Source organism: Triturus cristatus, chromosome 3_1 (genome assembly GCF_964204655.1).
Source record: "Triturus cristatus chromosome 3_1, aTriCri1.1, whole genome shotgun sequence".
Taxonomy (NCBI): domain Eukaryota; kingdom Metazoa; phylum Chordata; class Amphibia; order Caudata; family Salamandridae; genus Triturus; species Triturus cristatus.
In genome coordinates this window covers 798,217,604-798,233,091 of record NC_140583.1, presented here as the reverse complement: position 1 = coordinate 798,233,091, position 15,488 = coordinate 798,217,604, and the positions used below count along the sequence as shown (strand labels likewise).

Genomic DNA, 15,488 nt, shown 5'->3' with positions numbered 1-15,488 from the left:
TGTTTAATTACAAGTTTTCCATCTGGCATGGGGAATAACTTGCTGACTCAGTGGTACCGGGCGAAAATCCGCACGTTGATACCCATTCCATATGCACTATTGCCATTGGACCCTTTTTCACTCCCATTTACTACCTGCTTTAGGCAGGTGGTAAATGGAAGGAGGGGCTGGTGCCAGGCAGTTCTCCTTTGGCTTAAGTGAGGGAGTGGTGGAGCCTGCATTGTGCCCGTAGGCTATGCCCGACCAGCACTTGATTTCACAGTCTGGCTTTTCTGGCCAGTAAAATGGGGCCTGATGTTCAGAAACATCCAGTAAATCCGGGTGCAGGAAGAGCCCCAGACAGTGGTTTAAATGTTAAAAAATAAGTGCAGGTACTAATTAAAATAGAGGTGTGGCAAGTGGGCGGGGCTAGGGGCGGGGCGAAAGGAAAGATATGATCATACCTAATGACTTCTGTACCAGCTGAAGCACGTGTCAAAACACACGAGAAATGCGTTTATGGCAATAAAACAGATTAACCCATTACACGACATGCTCCTCGGAAGCAGAGCAGCATCTGCCCTGCACTGGAGGAGAAACCTAACCTGCGCCTGCCGTCCTCTGGATCAGGGTACCGGTACTCTCCCTGGCTACAGAGAAGTGCCGGTACTGAAGGCAGAAAAAATCGGAAGTGCCGGTACTCAGTACTGGTGAGTACCGGCCCATTTAAAGCACTGGCCCCAGACCTCCTGTGATTGTATTGAGCGGTACTGCACCTGGGCATACGACTGCACCGACTCAGAACAGGGAATGTTTCCAGAAAAAAGCAAAGTGGAATGTGGTAAAGTGCGGAACTGGGGAACCAGGTTTGAGTCTCGGCGTCAGCTCAACATCCTATATTCTGGGCATATCACTTCATATTCCTGTGCCTACTGTAAGATTGGTGTTGCTGCCCCAAGCGCGCTGGCTCAGACACGCTCGTGTAAACAAGGGGACACCAAACAGTTATCAAGGTTGGGTGCCGACGGACCAAAAGCGGACACGCCCCTTTCCTTTTATTATTGCGCGCTCCGCCCGTCGGTGTGAGCGCATGGGTGCGACATATCCGGCTTCTGCCAGGACAGCAAACTGGACCGCAAATTTATTACATCCCATCCCATCCCAGCTTAGTCTCTTTTTCTTTTGCTGGGAGTCCGCCATCCCCATACTTGGCATGCAAAGTCCTTCAGGCGGGAGCTGGGCCTGGGGTTCTCGCTTAGCCTGTATCTGGGGTGACCACCCCAGGGAGCGGACTGGGATACCGGTGTTCCAGACGGCGTTGTTGTCCCCCCGGCCCCTGGTGTCATTGCTTCCGCTTCCTGGTATGTTTCGCTGGGAACCACAGGGGCTGTTTTCGGCACAGTGTTCACCTGGGGTTCCTCTCGCTCTGTGTCGCTGTTCTCTCCTGTGTCTTGGACATGGTTGGTTTCCATGCTGGAGAGCAGCTCTGGCACCTGTTTGAACCAGGAGATGTTTTGGGTCACTTTCTCTCCTTCATTCTCTACGGTTTTCATGGTCCCCTTGACACCGACTACTGTCCAAATACCTAGTTCGTACCTGGTTCAGAATTTCCCCCCTGGTCTCATATCTTTCATTATCACAGTGTCCCCTCTCTGCATTTTCCGGGGCCTCGTCCTCCTGGTCTGGCTGGTGGCAAGATTTTGCTTCTCTCTCTGCTCGAGCACGTCTTCCTCACTGTATGATGGTGGGGTCCACCATGGGCAGACAGTGAGTGTGTCACAGCAGACCCCATTGAACATCAGTGACCATTGTGTACAGCGGGTGGTGCTGTGGGGGGTGCTTCTATACTCTCGGAGGAACAGCTGTAGGTGTAGCTCGGGGTCCGTGTTCTCTGCCACGGCAATCTGCAGAGCTTTGTTGTGGGTCATCATGAACCTCTCCGTTAGCATGTGGCCAGTGCGTGGTGATGCGGCGATGTGGTATGCCGTGATGCTGCATGAAGTCGTGGAATTCGTTCCCTTGGAATGGAGGCCCATTGTTGCTCTTGAGTTCCTCTGGGCACCCGAACATTGCAAAGGTCTGCTCGAGTATTGGGGCAACCCTGGAGAATGTGGTGGAGCTAACGACCTCTACCGGGGGATATTTGAAGTAGCTGTAGATTATGACTAAGGTCGTATGACCATCGGGAAAACTCCGAAAATCGATGCTCACCTTCTCCCGCGGGGCCTTCCCATGCTCTTCCGGCTGGTCTTTCCGAAGTGCTGGTTAACTGGCAAGCTGGGCATCTTCTCACAGCTTCTTCCACCTGAGCCTCGAGTCCTGTAAACCACACCTTTTCTCGCATCCGGGTTTTTATCTTCTCCACTCCTTGGTGTCCCCCGTGAGCCAGTTGGGTTGCTGATGTCGTAGGGCCGCCGGTATAACAATCCGGGACGCTCTTAGCCGAATCCCTCCTTGGGTTAAACTTAGCTCATTCCTGATACTTCACATCTTCATGAGGCACTCTAACTCAGGTCCGGTCCAATCGTTGGCAGATTGCAAGGACTGGTGTCAGTGGACTCCTTGGATGGCTGCGCGTACTTTGGTGATTACGGGATCCCCTTCCGCAGCAGTGGCCACGCTTTCCAGCATCAGAGCTTTTGGGCACGTGATGGTCGCGATTATGTTCAGGTGGGCTTTGAGCCCCTGGACGTCTGACTCTTCTCTTTGATCACCCTGGGGTGCCGGGTGTCTCGATTGGAAGTCGTCAGGGTTTTTTGAGCCTGGTCGGTAGGTCACTTCTATCTCGTACTGCTGGAGCCCAATGGCCCACCGCCCGATCTTCGGGGGTGGGTGTGGTGCGGACCCTCTGAACAGCGACACCAAGGGCTGGTGGTCTCTAATGACCCTAAATGGCTGACCGCAGATGTATAAATGAAAATGACGGCATGCCCACCGGATGGCCAGGGCTTCCCTCTCGATTTGTGCATAGCGCTCCTCAGTGGGTGAGAGTGCCTTGCTGGCGTATGGCAGGGCTGCCCATCTCCCTGGCTCCTGTTCCTGGGTCAGCACTGCCCCGAGGCCTACGGGGCTGACGTTGACTAGTATTTCCATCTGCTTGGCAGGGTCAAAGTACACCAGAGTGGTGTGGTCAAGGAGCGAGGTCTTGATTTTCTGGAATGCTTTCTCTTCCAGGGCCCCCCACTTCCACATTGCGTCTGCCCAGATGAGGTTTCGGAGTGGCTCTGCGGTGGTGGCCAGGTTGGGGATGAATCAGCCACAGTACGTGGCCATCCCGAGGAAGCTTTGTACCTCAGACACTGTCGCGGGGGCTGGGGCATCCTTGATCGCTTGGGACTTTTGTGGATCAACTTGGATGCCTTCCTGATTGAACAGGTAGCCGAAAAATTCTATTCATTTTTGGAAGAAGAGGCACTTCTCCCTGTGCAGGGTGACGCCATGGTCTTGAAGCCGCATTAGTGTAGCCCTTAGATGGCGGTAGTGCTCGTCCATGGTTTCCGAGTGGATGAGGATATGATCACTCACGTTCAACACTCCTGGCAGGCCAGATAGGATCTCCCTCACAGTGTCGTGTAACACCTCGGCTGCTGATGATATTCTGAAGTTGAGACGTTTATAACTTTTTATCCCAAGGTGGGTACTAAACATGGTAATGTAGCGGCTAGGTCCAACAGATGATAGCCTACGTTCAGGTCTAATTTTGAAAACCAACTGGACCCGTTGACATCGGCAATGATGTCGTCCATCGTTGGTGTGATGTGGTGTTCGTGTCGGATGGCCTTATTGTGGAGGCGCATGTCTATGCACAGCTGGATTTTTCCTGGCTGTCGGGGATTTTCGGGTATCACCATGGGGGATACCCACGGCGTGGGTTCAGAGACCTTCTCAATGACTTCTTGGTCTTCCAGTTTTTGTAGCTCTTGTTCCACCAGCGGCTTGGGGTGGAAATAAATCCTCCTGTGTCCTGGTTTAAGCTCTGGTTTGGGCCTCAGTCGATTATATTTCTGGATTCCTATGACATTCACTGATGCGCCAATGTCGATCACCGCGCTCACTTCCGACCTGGCGATCTTTACTGTGCATGTGGGCTGTGGCCTTCTTTGTTTCTTTAGTGCCTGTGTGAATGGTACCAGGTACGTTTCACCTTCGTCGTCCTCAGTGGATGAGTCATCTGCTCAGTAGGCGGCTCGCTCAGTTTTTCTCCCCCCTTGGGGGGATGTGAGGGACACGCTCGACAGCTGTCTTACGAGCTTTTGCATGGGCCTGGCTCCTCTGCCATCCTTTGCCTGGGCCCTTTCATCTGCACATGGATGCGAAATGGTTTGGGATGCCGCAGTTGGTGCACGTCTTCTCTTGGGCAGGGCACGCGTGTGGTGGGTGTTCTTCATGCCCACAGTACCCACACTGGTTCCTCTGGGTCTGGGGCAGGCAGCCCCGCGGCCTGTTCTCCTTGTCTCGCGTTGTGACGGCATCGACCCTCTCCATTTTGATGGTCGCGCTCTTTTCGGTTGTGCGCTTCAGCGCCAGGTCCATTTCATCTACCCGCGCTGCTGAAAGGCCGCACGTCCTGGCCGTGACCAGTATGTCGTTTAGGGGTATGTTCGGATGCCTAAATATAAGCCCCCGTAGCACCTTGCTGCGCACTCCCTGGAAGAGCTGGGCTTGGATCTCTTCTGCATCCCTTTCGTCGACAAGATGCGTGCTCGCTAGCTCCCTCATTCTTGTGTGGAAAGCATTAATAGATTCACCTTCCCTTTGTCTGGCCTGTCACAACTTGAATCTCACGTAGTCTGGATTCAGTTGCGGGTCAAAGTGCGCCTCGTAGTCGGCAGGGCCACCTGTGTCCGGGAGGTGTTTGAATAAAAGGTAGACCTCCTCCCCTGCATAGTGGAGCAGGAGCGACCGCCTGAATGCCCCATCTGTTTCCTTGGTGGCTATAAAGTAATTTTCCAACCATCCCAGCCACCTTTTCCACCATGGGTACGCTGTTGTGGGGTCAGCCGCCTCGCTGAAGGGGGGCAGCATGCCTGTGGGAGCATGCTGTGTAATGATGCGAACTGGAGCCAGTTTCTCATCGGGATTGTCTCCCATCTTTGCCTAGTTGTCGTGTCCAGGCACTATCGGGTGTGGTGAATGCTAGCTCTGTGCTGCGCCCTTTGGGGCTTGTGCTGGTGTGCCTTTTGTGTGCTTATTCCCCCGGGCTTGCGGCGCTGCTCTGTGGGTTAATGGCTGAGCCTGTTCTCTTATGTTGTTTCCTTTATTTTTATTATTATTATTTTCTTTCTTTTTTTCTCTACCTTGACTATTGTCCAGGGTGGCTGATCGCTGCGTGTGCGAGGCCTGTCCACCCCGGGAGATCTCTGTCTTCCTGCTCTTCTGGCCGTGTGGGCGGCGCCTTCTGTGGCCGCATGGGCAAATCGCCATGTGAATGCTGCGGTGCTTGGGCCTCACTATGAAAGCGAGGGGCCGTGCCTTACTGCGTGTTCCAGGACGTGTCCTCGCTTTCACACTCGCCCTCTGCTGGAACGGGTTCTCGCTTCACCACGTTGCGTTGCGGGCTGCTCAGTAGCGGCTTGTGGAGGGAGTGCCGCGGGGCAGTGGGGCGGGGTGGGGGAGCGGCAGGGGGGGGAGTAGTAAACTCTGGCTCACGGCCGACACATTTGGCATTTCAGCGTGCGCAATGAAATTCATTTAATTTATTTATTTTCTTACATAACTCCGGTCGACCGTGAGCCGGTGTTTACTACACCCCACCCTGCCCTTCCCCCGCCCGCCCCACCGCCCCGCGGCACTTCCTTCAGGAGCCGCAACTGGGGCTGCTGCTAGAGCCTCGTTGGGGCTGCGTGTCATGCTGGGTGGTGCACGATGGTGCACAGGAGTGTGAGCGCGGCTCCTTCATCGCCAGTGTACGGTTAGTGTCCTGTTAGCTCTATGCGCCCGGGCTCAGACATGTGCGTGTAAATAAGGGGACACCACACAGTTATCACGGTTGGGTGCTGACTGACCACGAGCAGTCATGCCCCTTTCCTTTTATTAATGCGCGCTCAGCCCGTCGGCGTGCGCATGGGAGCGACATATCCAGCTTCCGCCGGGACAGCAAACTGGACCACTAACTTATTACACCTACCAAAAAAAATAACATATCTTTGTGTAACATAACTGGTGCTCATGTAAAACGCTCCAATATCATCGGGTCAAGATCGAGTTTTATATAACTGCAAAAAAACAACAACAACAAAGAAGGACATATACAGCAATGATGATGATCAAAATACTTTAAACAAATTAGTATAGTCTGTCAGCCCCTGTTGAACTATAAGAATCAGTTTAGATGTATATGCACGTGTGTGTGTTGTGGGTGAATGTATGGCAGTGAGGTGAATACTGACCTCGGTCTGCATATGTGGTTAAAAGGTAGCATGGAACTCTCTGTATATGGCACCTTATGCAGTTATGTTTTTTGTTCAATGGCAGTTATTGTGATTTGGAGTAGAGATCAGAGTCACATCCACGGGCCTTATTATGGTAGTGACGCCGGAGCGCACTCTTTGCTCTCAAGTTACTTTTGAATTACACTACAGCTGCAGACACTTCTCTCCTTCTGAAAAGCCTTTCCTCCTCTGACATCCCGTGCATGTGCCATGCTATAGACAAGGATTCATGCTCAAAGAGGCTTTCAGGAGGTGCACTAACTTTATTCTACCTATGAAGTGATGCACAGTTTGAGCCCCCAAAAGGATGCTATTTTTGAGAATACATGGTGGGTCCCAGAGATACCTCAACAGATACCTGTCAGGAGGTTGCAGTCACATATTGCCTTGCCAAAGGGAAGCTGGGTCACACCTGCATTAAAAGAGGTTCACAGTTCAATCCAAATTTGTTTCCACTGCTGCACTCTCACCAGTAATTGCTCAAAGTTGGAAAATTGCGTATGCCGTGGAAAGACTAGGGGGCATATTTATAAGGAAATGGCATAGGGCAGCATCACGAATCATTTTGCTGTGCTTCCCTATGCTAATTAGAAAGGACAGAATGCACCGTATTTACAAGATATGGAGCATTTCTGTTTTTTCAGACAGCGTGGTGTACATTTTGCAGCCGTGAGCCCACGCAGGCGCCCTTTAACCATGGTGCAAGGGTGTCTGTGTTGTTGGTACAGTTGTTTTTGTGCAGGAAGGTGACCCTTCCTGCACAAAAACAATTGTGTTAACAACACAGACACCCTTGCACTATGGTGCAAGGGTGTCTGCGTTGGCGCACAGCTGCAAAATGTGCGCCAGCTGAAAGACAGGAATGCTCTGTATCCTGTAAATGCGATGTGCATTCCTGCCCTTTGGCGTAGGGTAGCGCAGCAAAATGATTTGCGATGTTGCCCTACGTCAATTCCTTGTAAATATGCCCGCTAGTCTGGCCAAAAAAATCATGTTTGCACACGTTTTCAGATGTTTTTATGGTAGAAATGTCTGTCATGTTCCTGACAACCCTGAAAGGCCACACAAGTCTTACCTCCTGTCCCACAAATGGTTACAATGTCCAATACAACAACAAGAAATGACCCAAGACCCTGCATCAGAATGTGAGTAACCCAATGAGGATGTCATCAGCTTGGGATATTGAAACTTCAAAATCCAACACAAATTAAAATATTTGGGATACCCACTAAGCAGTTTTCAGCCTATCACAGCTTTGTATTCTGAAGATGGTGCCCCAGCTTTTTCCATCAAGAAGCATGTAATAAAATCCTATCCCCAGAAACTTATGGCATGGTTTAGAGTTTGGCTGACAGGGTATTCCAAAACAATGATTGTGATGTATGCTGTCAGCCAAACTGACAATCCACCTACTCTTTTGAGAATGAGGTGGACCATCAAAATTACGATAGTGGCGCTGCAGCTGGTGGAAAACCTACCCCAACAGAGTTGGGGCTGTTGGTGTAGGTACACCAGACTGTCCACATCACTTAGACCAGAGAGGGGCAGCTCATCCATTAGGGTGGAGGAGCGTCACCCCACTGTTTTCTCACAGTGCGAGAAGCAGAAACATAAAATGGTAAAACTTCAATTTTATGTTTCTGCTTCTCACACTGCAAGAAAGCAGAAGGGTTTGGTTGGGGGCGGGCGGGTCTGCTCAAGGGCAGGGGAGGAGTGGCTAGCCCAATGCTGCGGGTCCTGACTGTTCAGTCGGCCCTCTGGGGCCGACCAAACCAGTAATGCATACTCTCCCTTTTCTCCATGTAGGCTACATGGAAAAAAAGGCCTCCCCATAGGCCCCTGGCTGGGCATCCTTCCCACCAATCACAGTGTGGAAATTTAGTTTACAAATGAACATTATCTGCGCCATCTTGCCTCTCCCCAGCGCGACACATAGGAAAGCGCACAGCAGCCATTTTAGGCACCCTGGTCTCTCCCTGCTCATTGCCGATCACCAGTGCGTCCCCCTGGCGCTGCAAGCATTCCCCCGCGCGCCGGCCACCCCCGCTCTCTCATACCCGGGCCATAAACCCTCTCCTTCTGCGCGACCCTGCCATGGAACCACATCCCACGCCTGACCGACATCCCATACATGGTCATGCATCTCTTCGATAACCCCCTTCCTCTGCGCCCCATTGTCCGAACCGATCCCAGGCCATCACCTAGCCCTGCGGATGCAGTTTATTGCCCCTACTGAAAGGGAAACACCCCACATCAAAGGGATTACAGTAGATCAAGGCCCCCCACCCCCTGAGACCCGACAGGTCGCACACACCCCCGGGAATTGGCGGAATGTCCAGCTGTGTGATAGCCATCTCCTACAGTGGGTGGGGACTTCCACTGTAGATATGTGTGGGAACGAGCTCGAAGTGGGGATTCCGAGGATGTTCTTTCATGTATCAAGACAATCTCAAGAATGTGCCATGTATGATAAACCTGCAATAAAGTCATAAACCTGTGTATAAGAGGCCAGGCCTCAGAGATGCAGTTAGAGCACCTCGTGGCGATACTTCGCTGTCTGATCTGATGTGTTCCACTCCGACGGAATAAAACTTTGTTTCCTGCCTTCCAGTCTCCGGCGCCTGCCTCTTTATTGGTTTAGCATCGAATGGTATAAGAGGCGATTACCGCCGGGCAATACTTGAAAGGTTATCGACTACGACTGCCCCTACCATTTAACAATTGGCGTCCCAAGCGTGGGGCCCATCAGCGACACGTGGATCCAGTGGGAGAGGTCCCGACGACAGAGTGAACGACTGCAACGATCGGGAGAGCTCCTGCCCGATAGACCCTCGTCTGGCAGCCGATCATCTGAACTTCACTGGTTCCGAGCAGACCTCTCTCGAGTGATCTACGGTCCTGACTGGGAACCATCAGGAGTGCCGCGGCAAATACGGAGAGTAGAGGACGATCGGGCGCTGGAGGCGGAAGACGAGAAACTGTCCACGCGGTCCGGGTAAGGTCGTGAAACACGACAAATTGCGAAACGATTGATTGATTGATTGAAAAATACTTGTATTGCTTATTGATTGTTCTCTTTGAGATATTCGCTGTCTACAAACGGGGAGGAGTAGAAATACTCCCTCTCTCTCTCCCTTTGCAGATAGTGAAGGGTAGGTAACGCAGACTTTTGTCCCCGTTGTAACCCGTCGTGCCTATCTTTATCTCCCCACTGATTGATTGTCCGAACATTGATTGTTTTGAAGGATAGTGCTCTTTGAGATATTCTCTGTTTGCAAATAACGTAGAATAGAAATATTCTGTCTAGTCTTTGCAGATAGTGAAGGGTAGGTAACGCAGACTTTTGTCCCCGTTGTAACCCGTCGTGCCTATCTTTATCTCCCCATTGATTGATTGATTGTCCGAACACTAGTTGTTCGATATTGGTTCTTTGGAGGTATTCTCTGCTTACAAATAACGAGGAATAGAGATATTCTGTCTAGTCTTTGCAAGCAGTGAAAAGATAGGTAGTGCTGACTTTTGTCCCCGTTGTAACCCGTCATGCCTATCTTCTCCCCACTTATTGGTAGTTGGTTCTGCCCGGACCGCTTATTAGAGGTGGACCATCCGGCTCCACTGGAAGGCACCCCTAATAAGGACATGTTCACTAAATATGGACTAGTCGCCGTAGCTTATAGCAAGCTATGGCATAAATATACAAAGGGGGACCCCGAGAGTCAGTGGCCACTGGTGGGATCCTTTTTGACCCTACAAAACTAAAAAGACGCTAGGAAATAGCCCTTTGTGGGATATGTGAAACTAGGGGAAGGAGCCAAGCTCACGGTCAAGACGGCCACGAGGTAGCTCGGCTCCGTCGCTCTCGCTGCCTAAACATGTCTGCCCTACCACCCACCCCGCCCAGTAAACACGACAAAAATCCCACACAACCGGAAGCCTGCTGATACCCACCATCGACGTCACCGAACTAGACTAGAATCACGCACAATTGGACTATGCCATTTTCCGATTACACAGTAACTAGATTGCAAATATGTACAACACTCCAACAAAGTAGTGTGATTAAAACATTTTAATAACTTATAGGTATAACAACATTTCGACAGGGTGAACAAGTTAAAACACGTTTTAAACAACTATTTACATGACAGTCTGCTGCAACCTCCATCCCAAAGCATTTACGTCCGCGTGACACCGTCCTCGCCTCTCCTTCCTCGAAGTTGCAACATTGGCCTGTTTTGGGCGGTCCTTTTAGTCGGCTTTGGGCTATAAAAGCCATGCAAAAATCCATTGACATCAGTGACGGACGATTGTGCGAATAGGCCGGAGGCTACACGCAGCACCGAGGCCCTGGCAGCGCCAAGGTGGAGTCCACCATGTTGCATTGGTCTTCCCGTTCTTTGCTTCGACCGGCAGCGAAGGGTGCCCTGGCAGGGGGGAAGCGACGCGGACGGGCCTCCCCCGCCTCCCCAGGTGGAGGCTCGCCAGCAGATGAGGGCACCCCAGCCGTTTCTTTCACCGGCCAGCTGAGTTGCACCCTGCCATTTTACTCGCCGGCCAGCTGAGTTGCACCCTGCCATTTTACTCCCCGGCCAGCTGAGTTGCACCCAGCCATTTCACTCGCCGCCCAGATGAGTGGGCGCCCCTGCACTCACCGACCGGCTGCAACGGGACAGCCATTCAAGTCTTGCCTGCCGGGTAGCCACTCAGGCGCGGATCCACTAAGATTGCCATTAGCGTTTCACTCGAGAAATGGGCCCCCGCAGCCGAGGGATCAAGGGACCCACCCCGGTGGCTATAACGAAGAGCTGCTGCTGCTGCTGCTTTTGGACTCCGGCGGTCGGTTCTTCGGATCCAGGCCTAGCCCACCGTGAGACGGCCCTGGACTCGGAGGCTTGTCTGCTTGGGCGAGGGCCCCACCCCTTGAAAAACACCCTCTCAGCTTTGCAGGTCCTGCGGGAGTCATTGACGTTCGACTCCCGTGGGCCTCCGGAGGGGACAATCGCCGCTATTTTTCTTGATTATTCCACGATAACTTGTCCTTGCCCCGGGCGGCAGCCATCTTGCCACCGTTTGGTGCCGTAAAAGAAAGACTGATTCAGGGCGACGGCGGAAGCACCCGCCTGCTGTCCCGCCCCAAGGACGGACCACGGCATCGCTACAAGACCGCGGTGACGCCATGCTGACGCAAGCTGACGCTGACGAAAAGTTCTCGAACTACCGAAGGGGATTCTGGTCCGGCAGCTAGTTAGTGGAAAGACTTAGACTGTGCACTGGACCCACCCGACCTCGCCCCAAAATGGCGCCGAGACGCCTCTCACACCATGGCCGGCCTGAACGGTTGTAGGCCCGTATTTGTATACTGACATTGTTTTAAATAAAGGGCTTCTTAAAGGAATTACGGAATCAGTGTCATGACAAATCATCTAAGTTGGTAAAGGTTTTTCTTGAATAAATGATTGTTACTCCCAAGCAATAGAAAATAGATAATGCAGACCCCATTTACCTGAATCTTTTTGATTAACGGAATTTGTACCCGTCACACCTGCCTTCTTCCAAGAGTTGTCAGAAAATGATCGACTATAGCTTAAGGTATATGCCGAATGCAAGGTATGGTATCTTGCACCATAATATACAACCAATTGAGAAATACATGTACGACCAGGGAACCCGAATTTAGGAGATGAATGAAATAGAGCATCTTTGTTTCGGAAGAAAAGAATAATAGGTCTGTGGTATTACCCACTCCTGCGGCTAGCCTGGTACGTGGTAAGTAGAACTTTTTCGTGTCTACGCGCGCAAATGTACTTTGAATACTGCACATCCCCTCCCCTCTTTTCCCTCTCTATAGGTCACGACGAAGTTCCGACTAAAGAATGGAGTGGACATGGACCGCACCGTGTTCAATATAGGGAAAAACATAGACAAACGTTGTGGGATAGTGCGTAAAGTGCAGACCACCATTGGGAACATGAAAAACTGTATGGTATGATTGTGCAAATGTGCTACGATTATGCGGCATGAATGTGAATGCATTTCATGCTTGGGTCGCTTGAAGAGAGCGTCATCGTATGATTGAAGTGCTTGTCTATCAATCAAAGGGAGGGGAGTAAAAGGTCCGACATCCCCCCCCAAGGTAAACTACAAAAATACTGAAAATACGCAGCATGCATAGGAAAGAGGACAGGAAAGGAGAGGTCCCCATACTCAACGTAGCCCTGTATCTCCGTCTTAAGTTTCTGCGCTTGATGTATGTACTGTCACGCCCTATCCGGTATTTGTGTGTACGTGATCACCGAATTTATGTCTTTCCCCCGCTTGTGTTTTCTTACATAGAACTGACCCATGCTACTCCAATGTTGTGTGTGCACCAAGTAGCCTATTATCGTACACATGTTACTCACTCTCTCTCGTTTTGTGTCGTACGTATGCCAAATAGCCTACTTGATGCGCACGTCTCTCTCTCTCTCTCTCTCTCTCTCTCTCTCTCTCTCTCTCTCTCACTCACTCTCTCTCTCTCTCTCTCTCTCTCTCTCTCTCTCTCTCTCTCTCTCTCTCTCTTACTCTCTCTCCCTCCCTCGCTGAAGGCTTTCTTGCCCTCTTTCTTTTTTTTGAACAAATTAACGACACATACCTCCTCAGTATGTGTATAATTGGCCTCGAACACGGCGGTGTTCGAACAAATTGACAGAAACAAAAACGACCGTATTTTACCACGTTACTACCTCTCCTTTCCGCAAAAATGTTGAATTTAATTGGCTGAGAAGGAAAGGACAGGTAAGACGACTGATGTCTCCCAATCTGGCCCTCATCGCGGGGACTATATGTCAGTGGTTTTCGTTTTTAGAGCTTTAACAACACCATCTCCACCGCCCAGAACTGCCCCCGCCCAAATGTTCCGAACTAGAATGTCCAAGCCACCTGTCCTCCCAGAATCACCCCAGCTCTGTACTAGCCGTCCCAGAGTATTCCGAACAAAACAGCTGATGACTTTATTTTCTAAAGGTACATCGCCTAAGCTGATGAGGGTTACCTATTGTCTCCAGCAAGAAAAATGTTTAGCTTATGTCCCTCCCCGAAATAGATACCTGTGAACCCATGACAGTAGCACCTCGCACCTTTTTTTTCATAAACTCAGCAGTCCTCGGAGGAAAATGTGTATTAACAGAACTTGTGTTAAGATGAACGAGTCTCTACCAGAGAAGCCGGTTCGAATTTTTGATAAACCAGAAAGTCGACAGATGTCAGGCTTCCTGCAACGATTATAGGGCACAGGAATCGACACCTAGCAGGCCAGACGATGAACAGGAACACCCACAGAAACCTGCACCACAGCAATGATTAATAGATTAGTAACACACACCGACATAAGAGTTAATAGACATCAATCATGCAGCGACCGACAAAAGCATTTCCCTAACTACTCGGTGGTTGGGAGAGAGGATGAAGTGTGTAAATGTCTTCCCTGCCAACTCTCTAAGATTTTGTTTCTTGTACTCATTCAAAGATAACCTGCGGCCATCGGAAGAGAGGGGACGGACGTGACGCACAGCCTGGCTGCGGACCATGGAACATCTATGGCAACGACCAAGGGGGAAGCAACGAAGCAAAAAAGGGCGTGAGACGAGGCACCATTATCAGTATGATAAGCGATAGAACGAAGGGCTATCTCGAGGCCCCCTGCTCGCTGACCAACGTGCCTGAAGTCCTAACCCGTCGGGCCCGATTGATGGGCCCAGTGCTGAAAGATTCTGCTCTCCTTGGTCCGCTTTTTGATCCGATCCCACTCCACCCCCTCTTCCCTCGGCATCCCAAAGCATGCCACACCCCTTCTCTCTCCCTCTCTTTTATATGGATTTTGAATTTGACTTAACTACAGAAGAACAAAAAGCGGGTACCGCGTCTCAAAGTACCTATGATAAAATGTGTTAGGGAACAGGACTGTGATCGGAGAACAACGAATGGTCACACCCTGCTACGTGAAAACTTGGATTTGAGCTGGACCTTAGCTCCACCGCCGGTGCTCAACAGTGCCAACAAAAGAAGAAGAACAATAAGAGCTTACCAGTGATGGCTCATTATAATAGGACACTGGAAAGAAGAACTCCCTTCCATGACTGTAACTCATGTTAAGTTGAATTCCTCTCCCAACCACCTTTTTATATTGACTATCTTCCAATCGAGTTTTCATGATATTGCATCAGTGACATCCAACTGTACACTGATAAGTTAAGAAACTCTAACTTTGTATGATGACATTTGTATAACACCAGCCGTGCACATGACTATGCTGACTATTTTTGATCCACACGAAGTCTGGGCCTTAAGTAATGTACGATATATCCCTTGTTTTGCCAGAAACATTTTTGCTTTACGGTATCATGTTCGTGCTCAAACAAGCTCCCCTCCTCCTACCCCTGGGTCTGACGTGCGGCGCAGCTGATGTAATTTTGTATGCACTACCTCCTCGCCTATTTTATCAACTACATGTAACTATGTACAAATTGTGTCAGATTGCTCCTGCCTGTCCTAAAGACTCTGTACTTTTAAGGAATGCATGGAAAAACATTTACGGTATTATAGCTAAAGGGTTAACGAAGGTGAATGTCGACCAGGCAAGCTGGCGAGATATGTTAAAAGGGAGGACTGTGGAAATTTAGTTTACAAATGAACATTATCTGCGCCATCTTGCCTCTCCCCAGCGCGACACATAGGAAAGCGCACGGCAGCCATTTTAGGCACCCTGGTCTCTCCCTGCTCATTGCCGAACACCAGCGCGTCCCCCTGGCGCTGCAAGCATTCCCCCGCGCGCCGGCCACCCCCGCTCTCTCATACACGGGCCATAAACCCTCTCCTTCTGCGCGACCCTGCCATGGAACCACATCCCACGCCTGACCGACATCCCATACATGGTCATGCATCTCTTCGATAACCCCCTTCCTCTGCGCCCCATTGTCCGAACCGATCCCAGGCCATCACCTAGCCCTGCGGATGCAGTTTATTGCCCCTACTGAAAGGGAAACACCCCACATCAAAGGGATTACAGTAGATCAAGGCCCCCCACCCCCTGAGACCCGACCG

General features: G+C 50.9%; 1 protein-coding gene across 1 annotated transcript in view; it reads right to left on the bottom strand.

Annotated features, from left to right (window-relative positions):
* Positions 1–15,488, bottom strand: part of DRC11 (dynein regulatory complex subunit 11) — a 952,572-nt gene that overhangs the window by 207,763 nt on the left and 729,321 nt on the right. The window lies entirely within an intron of this gene.